Source organism: Hippopotamus amphibius, chromosome 15 (genome assembly GCF_030028045.1).
Source record: "Hippopotamus amphibius kiboko isolate mHipAmp2 chromosome 15, mHipAmp2.hap2, whole genome shotgun sequence".
NCBI lineage: Eukaryota > Metazoa > Chordata > Mammalia > Artiodactyla > Hippopotamidae > Hippopotamus > Hippopotamus amphibius.
The window spans coordinates 22,966,652-22,974,950 of record NC_080200.1 but is presented as its reverse complement, the minus strand read 5'-3'; the positions used below and the strand labels follow the sequence as shown (position 1 = coordinate 22,974,950).

Genomic DNA, 8,299 nt, shown 5'->3' with positions numbered 1-8,299 from the left:
TTTCAATAGTTTGGGCCATTTAAGGGAGTTACTCAGTTTTCCTGGGTCTCCTCAATGTATATAGGAGGTATATATGTTAATAAAAATTATTTTTTTGTTTTCAGTTAACCTAGACAATTTTTATAGAGGATAGCTCAGCCAAGATGTAGATGGGGAGAGAGGAAATATATTTTTTTCTTTCCTACATTATTTACCAACAATTTAGGGTGCACTGCTTCCATCTTGCTTCTCAGCAAACTTAGTCCAAAGATATGATGTGATTCCTCTAAGCCATAGAGTTTTAGGTCCAACAACAGGTACACATCTGCCAATTCCATCTATTATTCACCACCTGAAGTGTATAAGGGGTCTTGAATGGGCATTCCTGCTCAATTCCACACTTCCTTAGATTGTTTCCAATAACAACTGACAAAAACAGCAGATAGTACCATCATTTTCTGTTTTGCATAATGTCATTCATTTTCTATTCACTCATTCTACATTTCTCAGGGCATATAGAATGTATGCTTGCATAATCTTTCACACAGAAATAAACCTTGCTTGGTTTAATATTCTGTTGTTGCCATAGAAATCCTTGGTTATTTATATCTGAGCATGCATGTGAGCAGAGGAGCTATACTTGGTGGCAGTCACAGCATGTAGTTTTGGTCCAGTATTTGGACCTGTTTATGTCAGCTCAGGCAGCAGTATATGGAGCAAATGGCCTGGCCTACAATGTGTACACATACATCTGGGTTCAGGGCTCCACAGCACCCCAAGGGAGGGGCTAGATTCAGACCTGGGTCCAGATAGGTGGTGGCAATAACAACAGCTGCAGATGTAACAACAATGGTAAAAGTGGCCACTGACTAAGAGAAAGAAGGAAAATTGCCTGGAAGAAACAATGAGCCATGGTGGAGGTAGGGACCAAATTAACCTACCATCCCGACGTCCAACACTGTGTCGTGTGAAATTATTCACTACATCATTTCATCACTGGAGTTCCAGGACAAGAAATGCTAAGGATTTCAGGCAGTAAACTTTTCCAGTAAATTATTACAAAATAATAGTGTACAAATTGTCATTGCAATAAAACATAACAGGGAATTGTAGGTATTCATCAAAAAGTACAGAACATAAGGCTTTTAAAAACTGTTGCAACATTGCAAATCAAATATCCACAGGCTTGGAAATAGAAATGACATTTAGAGATTTAAAAATTAATATGAAAGATCCCTCATGTAAAAGAATACACTCTTTACATAAAATTTCAGGAAACAATTATTAGCAAATTTTAACATCAATTTACCCTGTAATTGAATGTATGGTGATAAAATGAATGAAAAGACATTTGAAACCTCAAGGTACTCCTGGTTTCTAAAACACAGCCTACAAATTATGAGAAAATTGACAGGAATAATTGAAATGACATTGATTGAATTTATACTTAAAATTAAATTCAGATTTATGTGAAGTTTATTTGTATGAATTGATGAATTTAAACTGATTCCTAAGAGAATCCTTTTTAAAAAAAAAGCAAAAGAAATTCTCCTTGTGAATTATTAGTTCCACAGGCACTAAAATTTACATTTTGTCATAACTTATCAGAAATTTAATCCAATGTTTTCACAACTTATAAATACTCCTAATGGCTCCAGTAAAATTAGCAGAAATGTTCTTTTCAAAATTAAAAGTCTTCAAAAATTAATTGCAAACTTAGCATTTGTCACTTCTGACTGAAAACATATTCAACTATATTAAAAAAATAATAAATTTTCTAAAAGTATAGATTTTGATAAAGATAAATTGGTAGGAATGTGAGCCTCAAATATGGTATGACCAATAACAACATCACAAAATAAACATTACTTTTTTATTATGCATGAAAATCTGCCACAAAGTATTGTTTATAATTTGTATTGTATTTCATATCTAATAAATTAATTTTGAAAAAAAAAACTATATTTGAGCAAGAATAATGGCACCTTTTTCTTTTTTTTGAACAAGAGGTGCAAAACTTTTGTCCTTTCATTTAAGCATAATTTTTTTATTTATTATTTATTTATTTATCTATTTATTGGCTACGTTGGGTCTTCTTTGCTGCATACAGACTGTCTCTAAGGTGAATGGACTCTTCCTTGTGATGCCCAGGCTCCTCATTCCTGTGGCTTCTCTTGTTGCAGAGCACAGGCTCTAGGCACGTGGGCTTCAGTAGTTGCAACACATGGGCTCAATAGTTGTGGCTCACGGGCTCTAGAGCACAGGCTCAATAGTTGTGATGCATGGGCTTAGTTGCTCCAAGGCATGTGGGATCTTCCTGGAGCAGGGTTTGAACTGTGTCCCCTGCATTGGAAGGCCAAATCTCAACCACTGCACCAACCTAGGAAGCCCCTAAGCATAATGTTTTTAATCACTGAACAGTGATGGATGGATTTATATTCAAGTCCTTGTAATCATGCAAAAGAACTTTGTCTATGTTTCACAGAGAAGATTCTCTGAGTTACTCTTCTCCAGGCCTCCAACACCTCCTTGTTTCTCAGGCTGTAGATAACAGGGTTGAGCATGGGGGTCAGGATAGTATAGAAGACAGCCAGAGTCTTGTCCTCTGTGGAAGATTGAAGGGATCTCGGACGTAGATAAGTGTAAACAAAGGGTGCATAGTAGAAAGTCAGCACAGTGAGGTGTGTGCTGCAGGTTGAATAGACCTTCTTATTCCCTTCTGCTGAGTGCATGTGATAGACAGCAAGGAGAACACGGCCATAGGAACACGCAATAACAATGAAAGGGAACGCAAGGAATAGGGTGGTGCTTACAAATACTGTGTACTCATAGACCCAGGTGTCCATGCAGGCCAGGGTCAACATGGATGGGACATCACAGAAGAAATGGTTGATGGATCTGGATCAGCAGTAAGGGATCTGCAGGGCATATATGGTATGGGCACAGAAGTTGATAGAGCCCATCATCCAAGATCCTATTATCATTAATACACACACTCTTCTGCTGATTCTGACGGGATAGTGAAGAGGAAAGCAAATGGCCACATAACGATCATAAGCCATAGATGTCAAGAGCAAGGCTTCTGCAACTGCTAAAGTCAAGAAGAAGAAGCTCTGAATCCCACACCCGATGAAGGAAATGGACTTGTTTCCAAACAGAAAATTGTAGGTCATTTTGGGGACAATGCTGGAGATGTAATTTAGGTCGATGAAGGAGAGCTGACTAAGTAGGAAATACATGGGTGTGTGGAGATGTGTATCCAGAAAGATGAGAAGGATCATTGACAGGTTGCCAAATAATGCCATTAAGAAAATGAGAACAATGAGAATAAAAAGAAACAGGCCAATTCTTGAAGGGGGGAACAACCCAATTAAGATGAAATCATTTGACATTTGATTATAGTTTTCCATGGGTCATTGATATGTTTTTCCTAAAAAGAGACACAAGAGTAATTAAGTATAAAACAATAAGCTATTCTTAAATTGTTATTTTGCTCCAATTGTGAATTATTTAAATTTTACAACTTTTAAAAGAACTGAATGTATCTATTTTTCAAACAATAAAATTCATTTTTGAGCCAGAAATTAAAAGTTTAAAATATAAACATTTGTCGCCAAAGTGTTTCCCCAGAAATCTTTAATGTTATTTAGTAAAATTATATGACATCATTAGGATAACATAGAAATATCAAATTAAGCTTATTTTAACATTATTTGGGGACTTCCCTGATGGTGCTGTAGCTATGAATCTGCCTGCCAATGCAGTGGATATAGGTTCAATCCCTGGTCCGGGAAGATCCCACATGCTGCAGAGCAACTAAGCTTGCAAGCCACAACTACTGAGCCTGATTGCCACAACTACTGAAGCCTGTGTGCCTAGAGCCCATGCTCTGCAACAAGTAAAGCCACAGCAATGAGAACCCTGTGTCCTACAATGGAGAGTAGCCCCTGCCTACTGCAACTAGAGAAAGCCCACACACAGCAATGAAGACCCAATGCAGCCAATAAAATTTAATTAATTAATTTTAAAAAACATTATCTGGTTCATTTGTTGTGGAATCTTTATTGTCAAGTACCATTTACACAAAGTCATTCTCTTCCTCCTCAATAAGATTGTGAATACTGTTAAGTAGACCCTTTGCCTGAATATCTATATGTGCTCCTTGTAGTTTTTGTGAATCTATGCACTCTCTCCTAATTAGCATATGTTTTGTTTCTCTCTGCTTTTCTAACCATTAAATATAAACATTGCCTCATAGTACTTTGTTTTATTCATTTAATTTTTATTCTTTTTGTACTTAAAATTCTTTTCAATTCTAGATTAGTGTGTACAGTTAGGCACACTATAATCTCCTTCCTCTTCAAAAAAAAGCTACCATGATGATTAAGAAATAGACATGTTAAAAACCAAAAAAGAGCAGGTAAGCATATGACACAATGAGAGATGATAAATTTTAGGTCATTCTGAAAGAAGAAATTTGGATAGAGGAATGGTCAGTCACTTAAATGGAAAAAAGAATATGACATTCTGATTCTCACGGATGTGGGAAGAGGAATTCTCAGAGACATTAAAGGGAACAAGTTCTACACAGTATATAGTGTTTTGGTTGTAAATGTTATTCTAGAGCTAACACTTTCCAGACTTTTAAGAAATTACTCAACATGAAAGAGGAAGCTGAACACAAGGGCACACACATACTCTCACACATACATATACATTTTGACACACACACACAATCATATACAACTATATGGCTTAAAATAATTGGAAAAATGCAGAAAAAAACACATTAAAAAAAAGTTTTGTCTTGTCAAAGAAGTGTAAGACCTTATTAATCCACAATATAAATATCATTAGATCTATAAAAGAGTTAACAAAGTCCTTTGCAAATTAAAAAATAATAATAATTGATAAAAAGATTGTGAAAGTTTCAAAGGTAAAGTGGAAAAATAAACCCTGCAGAATTAATTTTAAAAAAACAGCAATAAGTTAATAATATTACCATTTTGAAAGGATAAGATAACTTGAGAAATAATACAAGGAAACCCATATGTATGCTTATATATATGTATGCATTCCTAGAAATGCATATAGAAAAATAATGGAGTTAATATTATCAAAGAAAAACTTTTTCAGAATTGATACATATGAGCCACCATATTGAAATATCATGACCAGAACACAGGAAAATAAATGAGAAATATCCCAGTGAAAGACATTTTCTTAAGAAGTCTAAATGTTTTCTTGAAAATGTTTTCTGAAAATTCTCAATATTGCCTATAAATATATCATCCTAAAAGTGTCTTGTCAGATAAAATACCAATAATGAGAAGTATATAGAAAGAAATACACACTCAAATATCATGATTTTAAAATAATTTATATTTTCATAGTTTTGCAATGTATAGTAAAAGATGAAACAATGATGTCAACCTAGCCACTGCAGACACTAAGTGGGATGTAACTATATTGAAATGATACAGGAACAAAATAAAAAAGCAGTGGGGGTGGTGGTATGTGGACAGAGAAGGTCTCTGCTCACAGTAGCCAGAGAGAAGCATCAAGAGATGCAGAAAACAAAAACAAAAACAAAAGCAAAAAAAGAGATGGTATTGATATTTATTAACTTTTGGAATAAAGCATACTGATGAAAAATATATTGTTAAATAGAGGGAAATGTGTAAAAATAATGTAAAATACTTGCCTTGGGGATTACCAGTGGGTTATGAAACCATTGATTGGTTCATCCTGTGGGCTGTTGAGATCATGTACTTCTTTATTTGAATAAAATATTAAAGTGGTAGAAAACTGATATCATGGGTAAAAATTTAACTCGCAACTAACATTATACTCAATGGTGAAAGACAAAACTTTTCTTTAACATCAAGAACAAGGCAAGGATGTCCTCTTTTGTCACTTCTAACTAATATAGTACTGGAAGTACTAAAAAAAGCCACTAGGCAAGTGAAACAAACTCCAAACTGTAAAAAAACAAAAAATAGTAAAATTATCATGGTTCACAAATTGCATTATCTTATATGTAGAAAATAAAAACCTGTTAGTATTAATAAATTCAGCAACATTGCAGGATATAAAATCAGTTGTATTTCTATACACTAATAAAGCATTATACCAAGAAGAATTTAGGAAAACAATTACCTTAACAATATCACAAAATTGAATAAAATCCCTAACAATAAACTTAACAGAGAAGACAAAAAATTTGTGCACTGAGAATCGCAAAACATTGCTGAAAGAAATTGAGGAAAAGACAAATACATGGAAAAGTGTTCCGTGCTCCTGAGCTGGAAAACTGAATATTGTTAAAATGTCAATACTACCATAAGCAAAGAAGAGGTGCAAAGAAATGTCTATCATAATCCCAAAGAGGACTTTGAAGAAATAGAAAAATACATTCTAAAATCCATACAAAATCCCAAAATACACAGGATAGCTCAACCAATCTTGTAAAATAATTGGAGAACTCACTCCTTCTGAATCACAAGTTACCACGAAGCTACAAAGACTGCAGTATTGGCTTAAAGACAAACAAAAAACAACAACATTAAACAGAGATATCAGAAAAAAAGACCTTCACATAAGTGATCATATGATTTTTGATGAATGTCTCAAAGCTTCAGTTGGGGTGTCTTCTCTACAAATATTGCTAGGAAAACTAAGATCCATATGCACATAATGAAATTGGTCCATTACCTTACAGCATGGAAAGAAATGAACTTAAATGGATGAGAGATCTAACTATAGAGCTAAAACTGTAAATTCCTGGAAGAAATCATAGGGGAAAGTTTCATGATATTCGGTTTAGCTGTTCTTTCTTTGACATAATACCAAAAGCATGTGCAACAACAACAAAAATATAGATATATTGAATGATAATCCTCTGTGCATCAAAGAACTTTGTCAGTAGAGTGAATAAGCAACCCACAAAATAGAAAATAACTGAAAAATGTATATCAGATGATGGATTGATATAGGGAATATGTAAAAAAATACAACTCAACAAGTACAACAGATAAGTTTTAAAATGGTGGACACATTTGAATAAGCCTTTCTTCAAAGATATGCAAATGGCCGATAAACATAGGAAAATATATTCAACACAAAGAATTATTAGGGAAATTAAAGTCAAAGCTGCAGCGAGATACCACCTTTCACCTTTCAGTGATGGCTAGTGCAAAAAAACAAAAAACAAAGAATAAAAAGTTTTAGCACGGATGTGAAGAAATTAGAGCACATGTAATGCTGGCTGCAATGCAAAATGGTGTAAACACTGTGGAAAATGCTATTGCAATTTCTAAAAAATAAACGTAGAATCATCATGTGATACTTTCACCTCTAAGTGTATCTCCAATGTGAATGAAAGTAGAATCTAGAACAAATATCTGTGTAACCAGGCTCTTTGTAGCTTTATTTACAATAGCTAAAAGGTAGAAGCAACACAAATGTTCATTGACAGATTAATAAGTAAATAGAATAGGGAATATATACATATATATATATGTATTTCTGTATATGTGTATATATATATATTTATATTAAAAAGGAAGGAATTTCTGCTACAGGGTACAACATGGATGATGCTGGCAGATATTAAGGCAAGTGAAATAAGCAGTCATGGCAAACCATACACATGATTCCACACATATGACTTACCCAAGGTAGTCAAACTCACAAAAATGAAGGCAGAATGGTGGTTTCTAGGGACTTGGACCTGGGAGGAATGGAGAGTTATTGTTTTATATGTACAGAGTTTCAGTTGGGTAAGATAAAAATGTTCTTGTGTGACATGGGTAATGGTTGTGCAATAATGTCAGTATACTTAATATCATTGAACTCTAAATTGGATAAAATGGTAAATTTTATTATATGCATATTTACCACAGTAGAAAAGTCAAAAATAGAATTCAGATGTAACTGAGATTATCTCATATTTGAAACTCCAAATATAATGTACAAAACTTATGGCAGGGTTCTGAACATGTGTTGACAAATCCATCTTCAAATAACGTGTGGCCTTCCTTTGCAAAGGAAGAAGTGGGAGAATAGATTTATTTCATAAATATCATTTGTGTTCAGCATGATATAGGATATTAGATTGATTCCATAGTATACAGTTTATATTTGTAATTTAATTAATGACAAAAATGTAATATTTGAAATTAATAGAATTATGAGCATTTTTATCACATGTATTTTACATAGGACTTGGTATAATAAACTTTTCATGTGGTGGTCAATATTATCACATTCTGAAGGTGAAAAAGTAAGCAAAAGTAAGCAATGAACAACATCATATCTG

At 33.7% G+C, this 8,299-nt stretch overlaps 1 pseudogene; it reads right to left on the bottom strand.

Annotated features, from left to right (window-relative positions):
- Nucleotides 1–2,432: 2,432 nt before the first annotated feature.
- On the bottom strand, nt 2,433–3,389 carry LOC130836371 (olfactory receptor 2L2-like; annotated as a pseudogene).
- Between the last annotated feature and the right edge of the window lie 4,910 nt (nt 3,390–8,299).